The sequence below is a fragment of the Cervus elaphus genome, chromosome 7 (genome assembly GCF_910594005.1).
Source record: "Cervus elaphus chromosome 7, mCerEla1.1, whole genome shotgun sequence".
NCBI lineage: Eukaryota > Metazoa > Chordata > Mammalia > Artiodactyla > Cervidae > Cervus > Cervus elaphus.
Window position 1 is genome coordinate 42,183,595 of NC_057821.1, and position 14,041 is coordinate 42,197,635.

At 48.5% G+C, this 14,041-nt stretch overlaps 1 pseudogene; it reads left to right on the forward strand.

The window, feature by feature from the left end:
• The first annotated feature begins 3,980 nt into the window (after positions 1-3,980).
• Positions 3,981-13,327, forward strand: LOC122697845 (annotated as a pseudogene).
• The last annotated feature ends 714 nt before the right edge of the window (positions 13,328-14,041 follow it).

Genomic DNA, 14,041 nt, shown 5'->3' on the forward strand with positions numbered 1-14,041 from the left:
ACAGGCTGAGACCTCAGAGGTGTGTCCCTTAACTGCTCTGTCTCTGCATCTTCAAAATGGGATGGTACAGTTCACACAGAGGTGTCGCAAGGACTGAGATGGTGTATGCAGAGGTCCTAGGACGCCAGGCCCCCAAACTGCTCAAAGGACAATCTCTTACAGTCAGAGTAAGTCATTCAGAGGGTGAGACTGGCCATTCTCTCTTCCAGGAAACATTTGGGTCTGTCTGAAATGATCGTGGTTACTTCTTTGGCTGTGCGAGTTTTAAATTTGCTCTGTAGAAAGGACACGGAGGGGTTAAACAGGAATACAGTTTTTAGCCGTCTTGGAGTTTTCCCTCTTTGTTTAACATCAAAGTGGCCTGCAGTCCATTTTGCCAGTTTATACATATTGTTGTACTCAGAGAAAGGCTGGAGGAGCGGAGCTGGCTGCCTGATTAGCTGTGACTCCCTTGCAGGCTGGCTTAAGAGCCCAAATGGATTCTACCCCTCCAAGGTTTTAATGATAAGGGAGTGGGGGAAGGGGTGGGGGGACGCTCCTTCCCTTTTGGAAGGAGACTTTGTGGAGGCCCCGCTAATAAATCATTTGTTCCTTCTAAATGCACGCTCGCATTCACATAAGCACAGACTCAGATGGTTCCCACTTGAAATTTCTCATCAAGTGCAAATAGCTCCCAGCCCGGATGGCTGAGCTGTTTTCCAGCCCCTCTTTGTGCGGAGGTTCAGCTTGGGAGCAGCCCTGGGGACTCACTTGGAGGTGGATCAAGGCCAGGAAACAAAGTCAGAGGCTCACTTGGTCCCCTCCCTACCCCACCCCAGACCTCATCCCCCCACCCGCCTCCTCTCCTTTCTCCCTCCACTTTGACTTTCAAGACAGGAGAAAACTGGGCCACAGCAAGGATTTAGGAACTGACCTTCTATCTCCCAATCCTTGAGACTCACCCTGAAGCCTGCCCTCTCCCAGGGCGAGGTTGGCCAACTCTGGAGGAAGTTGTGCAGAGAAACGGGAGCAGTGGGAGGGAAATTGGCAAGAGAGCTGGGAACTGTGCTCACCTGTCTGAACCCAGTTCTGCTCTTGCACTCCTTCCGCCTGGCCCAGGGAGAGCTGGTGGGGGTGAGGGGCATGTTTGGGGGGAACGGCAGCCACATGCTCACTCCGGATCAGGCTCCCCTAGCTCTACCTCCCCGCCCCTCTGGCCCATCCAGCCTGGTCCAGCCCAGGGCAGCCGCCTGCCTGCTCCGTCGGCCAGAGTCATTTGGAGCTGCCAGGTTTGCCTTCCTGTACAGGTGTGCGGCCTGGATAACCGGTGATTAATGCCTGTGTCTGGCCGGGCCCTGAGGGTAATTTGATTTGCTTGATATCTAGAGTTATCACCCCCTTTTCCCTGCCTCCTCCCTTTCTTTGTCGGAGTTTGTGGCAGTGTTTACCTTCGCCGGTGTTTTAAGGTGATGAATGACACTTGTTTCTGGTGTGCGTTTCCGCCCAAGTTTTAATTAAATTTTGCACGAGGCTTCTGTAATTATGGCCCTGGGTCTCTGTCCTTCATCTTCCCTCCCTGAAGTTACTCAGCGCTCAGAACGCTCCCCAGGTCTCCTTTCTCTCCCCCTCACCATCTAACCCCAGTGCTGGGGGGCCAGCAGAAGGCCCCCATCCCTGCTTTGGGTTTTGCGGTCTGTGATGAAACAGTTCATGTCCAGCCCTGATGGCTTCCTCTGGACTGGGGCAGGGGACGGACTCTCAGGAAGAGGAGCTCACCTGCAGGAAGAGAGCTGACCTTGTCTGAGGTGAAGGGACGTCTGCAAAATCACCCCCTAAGTAGATACTGCCGGGCCTGCCAGGAGGCTTCTGTCTCTGTTATGAGTGGGGTGAAGCTGTGTTTTCCCGTTCTTTTTCTTTTTCCTTTCTAAGAGCTGTATGGAGCTTCTGTATGTTCCAACTGAGAGAACGCCCACATAGCCGAGACAGCAAGAGCAATGGGGTAATGGTCTAGGAAATAAATGAAGTGAACCAACCCAGGGATGCTGTCTGCCTGCAAAGTGGAGATAAAATTAGAGCAAGTCTGTCTGGTTCAACTTACGGTGGGTCCACAATTCAGGCCAAGAAGTAACCTGAATTGTATATCTGAGGCTGCAAAAACTGGCTAAGTTTCTTCAGCTGTGTTATCCACCTGCTTTTGTTTTGGTTTGTCTAACTCACTCCCAGAGAACTCATAAGGAAGATATTCCAACCTGGAAGAGGAGAAAAAGATCGCATTCTTAAGAAACCGTTAAGAGGAATTTTAGGCCAGAGCAGTTAAGGGGCTGACCTAGAAACACCTTTTTGGTTTCAACATGAACTTATTATTAAGACTGTGCTGGGTGTTGTGAGGATGCCAACAGCATGGGGTGTGGTCCTTGCCTGCCTGGATGGAGCTTCAAAACCCTGTTGGGGACAATAAGGCTGACACATTTAAAAGAGTTCTGAGAGGCCGTGTGGTGCTATGGAGGAGACAGGATGGAGTTGATACCAGGGCAGGAATTCTCCACCCTCCTCTGCTGCTAATGAGTGCTGAGGCCCCTGGCAAGTCATTGCTCAGGCTTGGTGTTCCTGCTACCTATTAAGGGAGTCGAATGAAATAATCTCTTAAAGTTCCTTAGAGCTTAATCTTAGAATCTAATCACCAGCACCGGTAGATCTGTTGTATAACTAAGCAATGAAGAGAAGTATGCCGACAAAGAATACCGTGAGCCCTGAGTTCGGGAAGGGCTTGTGTCTCAGTGAAGAGGACCAGCTTTGAGGAGGGACCCCTGAGGCGCTGGGCTCAGGGTGGACTTTGAAGGCAGGCAGCAGATAGAGCAGCGCTAATTGCAAGGTGTGTTTGGAGGATGGGGAATAGGCCAAACGGTCAGAGTAGTTTGTAGAGGTTGCTGGTGAGGGGGACGTTGGAAAGTTGGGCCGGGGCCAGATGGGAGGGTGTTGAACTCTGGCCTAAGGAGTTAGAACTGGAGTTTGCAGGTGAAAGGTGGTTATGGAAGGGGTGATGCAACAGAGTGGAGGCTGCCCAGGTGTGTTACTGGGGCAGTGTGGAAACAGCCCGGTCTTTGTTTTTGGCTTAAGAACTGGCTTGTCCATGGGGTCAAAAGCTTCACCTAACCAGACTCCCCTTGCTCCGGGACATGACTCTTCTCTGCTTGGCGTTGTTCGATCAATCAACATAGAGCGCTGGGTCAAAGACAGAACAAAGGACATGTGAGAGCCTGGAAATAGTCGTCATTGTTTAACATTAAAAAAATTTTTTTTGGTAGAATATACATAGCCTAAAATTTAAATTTTAGCCCCTTTTAGGTATACAAATATGGTGAAGGACGGGAAGCCTGGTGGGCTGCAGTCCATGGGGTTGCAGAGTCAGACTTGACTTGGCGGCTGAACAACAAGGTATACAATTCAGTGGTATTAAATACATTCATTCACATGGCGGTACAACAACCACCACAGTCCATTTCCTGAACTTTTTCATCATTCTAAACAGAAACGCTATACCCATTAAACGATGACTACCCATTCCTCCCTGCCCCAGCCCCCAGTAACCACATTCTGCTGTAGAATGTTTCCATAAATTTGCCTGTTTTAGGCACCTCATAGAAGTAAAATCGTATAATTTTTGTCCTTTTGTGTCTGGCTGATTTTACTTAGAATAAGGTCTTTGAAGTTCGTGTTGTGACGTGTGTCAGAACTTCATTCCTTTTCAAGATTGAATCATATTCCACTGTGTGTTTATTTTGTTTATCCAGTCATCTGTTGATGGACACAGGTGATTTTTACCTCTTTGCTAGTGTGAATGATATTGCATTGAAAATCTGAAATTTGGCTGAGAAAAAGTGTACCCTCAATGTATGAAAAAACCATTTTTCTGCAGAAAACTTTGAGCAAGAACCAGACACCTCAGGTGGGTTGGATGACTTGGAGAAAGGGATCTGGGGGCTGTAGGGGATGTGAACGGAATGGCTTTTCTGACAGTTACTCAGCATTCTGAAAAAGACGAGGAGACGAGGTCTTGGCAGAAGGAAGGAAGCCTCCTGGGGAAGGAGACATAGAATCCCTGCTCCGCTTTCTTTACATGCCCCCCTCCACGTTTCATACCTGCCCCCCCAAGTTTCTTCTCTGCTTCTGCCTCTCAATCAAATCTGCTCCCAAAGAAGGGCTGTTTGTTGGAATAAGCACCGACTGACCTTAAACCAACTTACTGTTTCTCTCAGGAGTATTAGCATTGTACATCTCATCTCTCCTTAGATAAAATTAGATTTTGTTAATTGTCAGAAGGATTCCAGCATCTGACGTGCAGGTGGAAGAGATGCGGGGCATCTTTCCTGACCTCCTCACTTGCTGTAAACCTCACAAAAGTACCCTTCCTTTCCTGTACTGCGTGGGCTTGAGGGGGCAGCTACCGGACATTTTGGGATACCCTTGCCCTCACAGGAGGAATGGGAGAAGGTACTGCAAACCCAGAGGATGGAGGAGCATTTCCCTGCTTTTGAGCTTTCTTGTTGCCATCTTTGTTAGAGATAAAGCTGTCCCAGGTTTCTCCACTTTCCTAGGATGAGGGCAGTTGGGAGCATGACTCTGTTTCTTTGGGGACCACCTGGAGGAATTTTCCTAAATTAGAGTGGGACTGAGCTGCCTGGATGAGGGGCACTCCAGCTGTCGGCATGCACAGCTGCAGGGGACTCAGAGACCAGCTTCTCCCAGTGCCCTGCCTGCCACAGCAGCCTTCCAGTGATGAGACTCGCCTCAAGGTTTCCCACTCTGGCTCCACACCTGTCCCACCCCTGAGACTCACAGGAGGCTGGTTCTACCCCAGGAAGCCTCGCAGAGCAGAGGTAAGGGGAGCTGGCTGTTTTGGGTGTGTGCTTCAGCGTGGCGGAGCAGAGAACAGGCTGAATGTGCAAGCACTGTGGCCGGGTGTGTTCAAGGTATGTGCAGAGCCCTTTCTCATTGGATGCTAAATAAGGAGGACAAAGGTGGTGGATGGCTGTCAAAAATTCCATCAGCTAGTCTGTCAACCAGAGAAGGAAATGGCAACCCACTCCAGTATTCTTGCCTAGAGAATCCCAGGGACGGGGGAGCCTGGTGGGCTGCCGTCTATGGGGTCGCACAGAGTCAGACACTTCTGAAGCGACTTAGCAGCAGCAGCAGCAGCAGTCTGTCAACAAACATCCTATGTACTGGGCACAGGGGATGAGGAGATTAAAATAAAAAAAGGTTAGAAAAGATCTGTTTTTCTGTGTGCACAAAGTCAGGATAAGAAAGGCAAGTTCATAATCAAGTAGAATACAGTGTGGCAGGTTGTAATTCCCCCAAATGGCCACAGTATTTTCCTAAAATATGATGTATTAATGGGTTTCCCTGGTGGCTCAGATGGTAAAGAATCTGCCTGTAATGTGGGAGACCCGGGTTCAATCCCTGGGTTGGGAAGATCCCCTGGAGGAGGGCATGGCAACCCACTCCAGTATTCTTGGCTGGAGAATTCCCATGGCCAGAGGAGCCTGGCGGGCTACAGTCCATGGGGTCGCAGAGTTGGACATGACTGAATGACTAAACACAACACACATGGCATATGAATAGAAAATTTGAGGTGTAGTAAGGCCAAGAGATCAGGAGACTTTTACCATGGAAAGGATAGCTTGTTATCCTCACAGATTTTAGGACGAGGGGGCAGGTGCTGCCACAAGGGGACATGTGGGAAAGCACCAAGGTCATCAGGAAGCAGAGGGAGGGAGAAAATGTTGGGGAGAGCCTTCCTAGTGGCTTCTCTGGAAAGGAACCATACGGCAGGAAAAACAGGCCCAGGACTGGCTAGTTGGAATAGTTCCATCAGGCGCTGGGGCACAGGGACTGTCCCCCTTGTCTGGTACTGGGTGCTGGGGTGAGTAGGGCAGGTACAGAATGGCCCAGAGCTTGAGAGCTGATAAGGGGGATGGTTGGGGTGTGGGCTCTGGATCGGCTGGTTTGTATTTGAAAAGTGCACTTGCGGGTAAGTTGCTGACTATCTCTAGGAGTTGGTTAACCCTGGGAGGGCAGTCTCTCCAAAGGCGGCAAGGCCCCAGATATATCAAAGCATCGGAATACAGAAAATAAAAGACTTGGCTAGCACAGTATTACGTCTGGTCCCACATGCTTTCCAGGAGGCCTCCCTAGTGGCTCAGTGGTAAAGAATCCACCAGCCAATGCAGGAGACATGGGTTCGATCCCTGGGTTGAGAAGATCTCCTTGATCCCTGACTTGAGAAGATCTCCAGGAGAAGGAAAATGGCAAAGCACTCCAGTATTCTTGCCTGGAGCAGTATTCATGCTCCAGAGGAGCCTGGCAGGATACAGTCCATGGGGTCGCAAAGAGTTGGATACAACTTAGAGACTAAACAACAAAATGCTTTTCTAGAATCTGATTCTGGTCCATTGAAAGGGGAGTCTATTTCCTCTGACCTGGAGCTTGGAGGAACTTTGTGACTGCCTCAGTGAATAGGCCAGAGGAAGCAACAATATGTCTTCCAAGGTTAGGTCACTCAGGATGATACGGTTCCTACTTGGCTCTTTTCCTGTTGGGACACTTGCCCTTGGAACTCAGCCTCCATGAGGAAGCCCAAGGCACCTGCAGAGGCCACGGGTCCGTGTTCTGATCCAGAGCCCCAGCAATGGTACCAGCTGTTTGCCTGCACCTAGCACAGGGTCTGTGAGTGGATGTGGCTTAAGATCCCAGTCTCCAGGCCACCTCAGCTGATGCTAAGAGGAGCCAAGAAAAGCCATCCTTGCCAAGCCTGTCTAAATGCAGATTCTTGAGCAAAATAAATGGTGTCATTACTTTCAACCCTTGGTCTTGGGGTAGTTTGTTGTACAGTAGAAGGTAACCAGGACACAGGATGGTAAGATGATGCTGGGGCTGGGGGGTGCGGGGGGTGTGGAGTACAGATTGTTCTGAGTGCAGGTGGGGAAGGTGGAGGATGGGAATAGGGATGCAGTCCGGTCAGAAAAGGCAGCATAGAGTTAATAATAGTAACCAAGGGACTTCTCTGGCAGTTCAGTGGTTAGGATTCCAAGCTTGCACTGCAGGGGGTATGGGTTTGATCTCTGATCTGGGAAATAAGATGCCCTGAGGTGCAGCCAAAAAGTAAAAAAAAAAAAAAAATTAATAAAAAATAAAAGTGGGGATTGAAACCGAATGGGACCCCAAAGGACCTTCCTGGGGACAAAAGTGTCTCTGCGTTCGACCCCTTCACCCCAGCACACACTCTGGTGTGTGACATTCCCTGAGTTCCAAAGAGTGGACTCAAGCAGTTACTAATTAGGGAAGTGAGAGAATGCAGGAAAGAAAAGTGGTCAGGAAACAACAGTGCTGTGATAAAACAGAGTCCTAGTTCCCCTTCAAGGGAAATACATAGTAATCTGATGCATCTCTTTGAGATATTCTGCAGGCACTAAGGCCTGGGAGGAGAATGATGATTCCATGCTGAAACCCCAGACTTCTGTTAGAACCTAAGAGTGGACTTTAAGAGCTGAGAGGGGAGAGAGAGGATGTGGAGAGTAGGTGGCAAGGGGTGGATGTGGGAGGGGAAGGGGGGCAGGCAATGGCCACCCTGACCTATGATCCTACTGAAACAGGAGGGTAGGGGGCAGGGCACAACCTTTAAAGAATGACGTAATGATGAAAAGTGAAAAGGGAAAGTGTTAGTTGCTCAATCATATCTGACTGCGACATCATGGACTGTAGCCTACCAGCTCTGTCCATGGAATTTTCCAGGCAAGAATAGTGGAATCGGTTGCCATTCCCTTCTCCAGGGTATCTTCCCAACCTGGAGATCAAACCCAGATATCCTGCATTGCAGGTGAATTCTTAACCATCTGAGCCAACAGGGAACCCGAAACTTGCATGTTGCATGACAAACTGGTTCAGTTCAGTTCAGTTGCTCAGTCATGTCCAACTCTTTGTGATCCCATGGACTGCAGCACACCAGGCCTCCCTGTCCATCATCAACTCCTGGAGTTTACTCAAACTCATGTCCATTGAGTTGGTGATGCCATTCAACCATCTCATCCTCTGTTGTCCCCTTCTCCTCCTGCCCTCAATCTTTCCCAGCATCAAGGTCTCTTCTAATGAGCTGGCTCTTTGCATCAGGTGGCCAAAGTATTGGAGCTTCAGCTTTGGCATCAGTCTTTCCAATGAATATTCAGGACTGACTTCATTTACGATTGACTAGTTTGATCTCCTTGCAGTCCAAGGGACTCTCAAGAGTCTTCTCCAACACCATAGTTCAAAAGCACCAATTCTTCAGCACTCAGCTTTCTTTATAGTCCAACTCTCACATCCATACATGACTACTGGAAAAACCATAGCTTTGACTATACAGACCTTTGTTGGCAGAGTAATGTCTCTGCTTTTTAATATGCTGTCTAGGTTTGTCATAGCTTTTCTTCCAAGGAGCAAGTGTCTTTTAATTTCATGGCTGCAGTCACCATTTTCAGTGATTTTGGAGCACAAGAAAATAAAGTCTCTTACTTTTTCCACTGTTTCCCCATCTATTTGCCATGAAGCGACGGGACTGGATGTCATGATCTTCGTTTTTTGAATGTTGAGTTTTAAGCCAGCAAACTGGTTAGAACCAGCTAGGTCCAAGATGTGATGATTTGACTTCCAGTGGACCTTGAACCTCATTATATACTCCTTGTAATACATTTGCATAAGCTAAGTGACACACCCACCAGCGCTGTGATAGTTCCCAGGCCGACTATCAAAGATCAAAGAACAGGCAGTGATTCAATTTCTGGAAATCTCTACGCCTTCCCCCGAAGTCCTTGGAATAATCCTACTATTGTTTAGCCTTTGAAATTACCCAACCCCCTAAAACTAACCATGCCATATTTTGGGGTCTGTCATCTTCTGAGATGGCCCACTCTCTGTCTGTGGAGTGTGTTTCTCTCTAAATAAATCCCCCCCTTTTTAAAAAGATCTTTTTGATATGGACCATTTTTAGTAAGTCTTTATTGAATTTCTTGCATTATCACTTCTGTTTCATGTTTTGATTTTTTTACCATGAGGCACCTGGGATCTTCACTTCATGACCAGGAATCAAGTCCCAGTCTGGGTTTGACTGGTTTGAGTCCTAGAACATGGGTTCAAATCCCATTCTGAGCTGCACAGTCTCACTGTGACCTATGACTCTAGGCCAGTCTTCCTCCACCTCCCGTTGGTCACTGCCTCCTGAGCCACCCTCTGATTTTTGGCCTCCCAGTTTGGAAAGACTGAAGGCAGGAGGAGAAGGGGATGACAGAGCATGAGATGGTTGGATGGCATCACCAACTCAATGGACAAGAGGTTGAGTAAACTCCGGGAGTTGGTGATGGACAGGGAGGCCTGGCGTGCTGCAGTCCATGGGGTTGCAGAGTCGGACACGACTGAGCGATTGAACAACTCAGCAACAGCTTTGTTCCTCTCTTGCCTCTTCCCACCCTCTGCTCCATCTGACTCTGGAAATAATTGCAAAGGATTATTGTGTTGGGACTCACACAATATGGAGTGAAGTGCAGAACACACCTTCCAGTTTGTCTCATTTTCCTCCCGTCACTGAAGCAAAGTGTTGAGAAGAGGAAGTCATTTTACAGTTGCTGCAGCTGCTACTGAATTTAGATTGGAAAAGCGATTTGCTTGAGCAAAGTGGTGATCAGATAAATCCCATGAATTTATTGCTTAAAAAAATGTGTCTGTTAGAGAGAGGGGATGGCTGCCCCGATGTTGTGAGGGGGCAGGCCTGGGGGAAGGGGCGTTGTCAGCCTCTGTGCACCAACCTCAGAGAAGCTTAGGCAAATACGAATGATGAAGGCCTTTCAGCCCTTCGGCATGTGATACAATCCTTTCCTTTTTCACGATCTCATTTAATCTTCACAGTGAGATGGGGAAGGTAGCCTAGGGGTGGTGTTACCTCCCCTTTATAAATAAGGAGAATGAGAAATGCTCAGCCAACAAGCAGAGGGTCCATCTCCAGCCTTTGAATCTACATAAGTGCCTCCGCTCTTTGGATGATCCACTTGAGTGTATGAGGTCCCACTGATTTTCAGATGAGATTCACTCTTGGAAGAGATGCAGGGAAAGACACTTGACATTTATCTTGTGATCATTTCGTGCTGGGGACAGGGAGGCAGGTGCTTATGTTAGTTTTCTGTAGGGCTGGTTTACGATAAGATGGGAAATGATCACAGTTGCTTTTGGTGGCCTGGGCTTCCCTTGGATGAAGTCTTTCTCCTCTTTCTGAGCTGTATCCAGCCCACTCCTAGGAGACAGAAGCTCCATCCCTGCTGCTGTTTATTAGATCAGGGCTGGGCCTTGCCCCCTCGGGTCCGTGCCTCCATGGGCTCCTGCAGCTCCTGGTAGGCGTGGGGTCCCTGTGACTTACTGCAGCCACTCCCCCATGGTGGGCCCTTCTGCGGGCTCACTAGGACCTCCAGCCCCCATGGAATCACTTCTAGATGTGTCCGAGAATGCTCAGGAGTGTCCCATTTGGGCCTGCCGGGCCTTGTCTCCTGGGGCATGAGTCCCGGGTGTCCTTGAGCCCCGGGGCGTCCATACTAAGCAGTTGTCTGGGGTGGGGGGCTGCCTGTTCTGGGCAGCCTGTGCCCCATTGTTTTTCAGAATTTCAGCAACAGGGCTTCTCAGCTTCTTCCAGAATTCCTGGTCACCTCACCCATGGTGACAAGGGCTGAGTCCTTGTGAGGATGATCTGTGATACCTGATGTGCTTGGCGCACCCCCCGAGGGACCCTAGGTATCACTCGGGACCCGGGGTCAGTCTGCGTCTCTGTAGATGGTCGTGGCTGGGTTACTGAGTCAGGCTCAGCGGCCTGGTTCCTTCTCTGCTCTGGGTGAGGTCTCTCTGTCCTCTAATAACTGATAGGGGAGTGTCAGTTACTTACATCCCTCCCCCAATACCACACTGTGAGTCACTGATAAAAAGCAGTGGGCCATTGTTGATTACCCACACTATGCCAGCCCTGGCACTGGGAACTTTGTGCATGTTATCTTTTTAATTCCCAGAACCACCTGAGACCACACAACTTACTGCCCAGGGGTTCAGAGGTCAGGGTGTGTTGGCCGAGAGGGCTGTCTAGAGAAGTGACTGCACACTTCAGTGCCTTTATCCTTCATCTACAAAATGAGCTGTTAGACCATATGCTGTTTAAAATCCTGACTCGAAAACTCACTTTTGTTACCTTTCTAAGGAACATCTCTGACCTCACAAAAGTCAAACTTAAGCCTCAAAAGACACAGAGCTGACTGATAGAAACCTGCCTGATTCCTCTGTCTGTGGGTTTCTCCATGCAAGAATACTGGGGTGGGTTGCCATTCCCTTCTCTAGCAGATCTTCCTGACGCAGGGATTGAACCTGGGTCTCCTGCATTGCAGGCAGATTCTCTACTCTCTGAGCCACCAGGGAAGCTCCAACACCTAATATCTAGATACCGTTATTTGTTGTTCAGTAGCTAAGTTGTGTCCGACTCTTTGTGACCCCATGGACTGCAGCATGCCAGGCGTTCCTGTCCATCGTTACATCAATGGGTTGTTACTCTGAGGAGGGAGTTGTTTGAAACTATCTGTTATGATTGCTTTTTAATTTCAAGTAACAGAAAACTCACGTCAAGGCTATAGTTCTACAGTCATAACAGGATTTGGGAGGTGGCTGTGATCCACTTGGAAAGAGCACCAACTTAGCAGCGAGCATCCAGGGCTGGAGTGTAATTGAAATTTACCAGCTCTGTGTCTCTAGGCAAGGAATCTTTGAGCATCAGTTTTCTCAACTGTAAAAATAAGAATTGCAGGATTCATCATGTGGGGGCTTTATGCGGTCCAATGAATGTGACAGTACATCACACATTTGTAACTGCTCTGTGCTACGTAAGAGTTATTGTAACTCTTCTTTGACTGCTTCTATTTATGTAAAACCTTAACATCAATGCTTGTCAGTTCTGGAATGAGCTTAGGAAAGGCAATTGCTGACTCTGCCTATGGACCTCTGTTCACCACTCTGACCCTGTTCTACTCTCCCCAAATGTTGTCTAATTTTCCAAATAGTCTCCAAGGGGAAAATGTCCCTCTCTCTCCTTTGAGCTTTCATTTCACACCATGGCAGTGGTCTGTTTCCTCATAGATGATAAGTAGTTTTAGTTCTATAGGGCTTCGCTGATAACTCAGTTGGTAAAGAATCTGCCTGCAGTGCAGGAGACCCTGGTTTGATTCCTGGGTCAGGAAGATCTGCTGGAGAAAGGATAGGCTACCCACTCCAGTATTCTTGGGCTTCCCTGGTGGCTTAGCTGATAAAGAATCTGTAATGTGGGAGACCTGGGTTCAATCCCTGGGTTGGGAAGATCCCCTGGAGTAAGGGAAAGGCTACCCACTCATGTTCTGGCCTGGAGAATTCCTTGTCCATGGGATTACAAAGAGTTGAACATGACTGAGCGACTTTCACTTCACTTTAGGTTTCGGTAATGTGAGAGTTCTGAAATCTCCAAGAGGGACAGGTGGGGTGGGATGTGGTAGGAAGGCAAAATTCCATCCTGGAAATGTGAGGATCTGGGTTCCATCCAGGATTTTGCTATCTGTGAGCTGTTGGACCCCAGGAAATTCCCCCAGTCAATTTAGCCTCATTTTGATAATTTGTGCAGAGAAAAATTTCAGCCCCATCTTCCACAGAGGATTTTTGAGAGGATAAAAGCATTAGCATTCTCATTATGTATCACCAAATACGTAAAGAATACTTTCAAGGTGGGAGCGAGGTGCTGAGCCAGGTGAGGGTAAATCAGCTAACTGGATGTGCCGTAAGCCAGCGTATGTGCGAGGTCCATTTGGGTCTCAGGAGGGAGGCTGGGGAGCCTCACCTGGTGGGACTTGAACACTCTGGCTATGGTGGGTACTTTCCATATGGAGGCAGTATGTCAGGTGGGAAGATGGGGAGGGTTCCGGGGAAGATGGGCACCCCCGAGGGATCACACTGACTGCTCCTCTCTGATTTCCCCTCCCACTTTGGGTGGCCCCATCAAGAGAAGCTGCAAGTAGATCAGCCCGTCACAGCCGCTCCCTGTAGAGCTCCTGGACAAGTGTGTAGGATCAAGAATCACATTTTGATGAAGACTGATAGGGAGATTGTTGGCACCCTACTGGAATTGGATGACTTTGTCAGTATGATACTGGAAGATATCCCTGAATTTGAAGTGAGACCAGAAGGAAGAAGAATTACTAAATTAGACCAAATTTTGTGAAATGGAAACAGTATAACAACGCTGGTTCCTGGCGGAGAAGGACCTGAAGTATGAATGGATTTCCTTGACTTACGATAGATCCTGTTTTGTCTTATGATGACAACAAAACAGAAATTTTAACCTTTCAATATTTGTATTCTGTGAAGCCAAGTTTCCCACTAAAGGGAAATGCTTTGAGGATGCCCAGTTCATGCCCATTTTTGTAAGTTAATCATGATCATTTTGAAAAAAGAACAGTTTTTTAAGACAAAAAGGTGTTTTTGTTAAGTAAGTAAGTGTTAGTCGGTCAGTCATGCCCAACTCTTTGTGACCCCATGGACTGCAGCCCACCAGGCTCCACGGTCCATGACATTTTCCAGGCAAAGATACTGTAGTGGGTTGCCATTTCCTTCTCTAGGGGATCTTCCCAGTCCAGGGATCGAACCTGGGTCTCCTGCACTGTAGGCAGATTCTTTACCGACTGAGCTACAAGGGAAGCCCGTTTTTGTTAAAGAAAAAAAGAAAAAGAAGCTGAAAGGAGGTGATAGAAGGGGGTTGGTGTGGGCACCCAGTGATGGGCCAGTTAGAGAGTGAACATGTGACGGGGTATTCATCTTGAGGGCCCTGACTGGCACACGGCAGTGTTCCCAGGGCTGGTGACTTACCTGGTCAGGTGTACAGGTAGTAAAGGAATCCCCTTGCGGGGTCTTGCAAAGCATTCTTTTAATCCAGTTTCCCAGGAACAAGGGGAGTATTTTAGAATAACCTCACTGGAAGTGGTGTCACCCC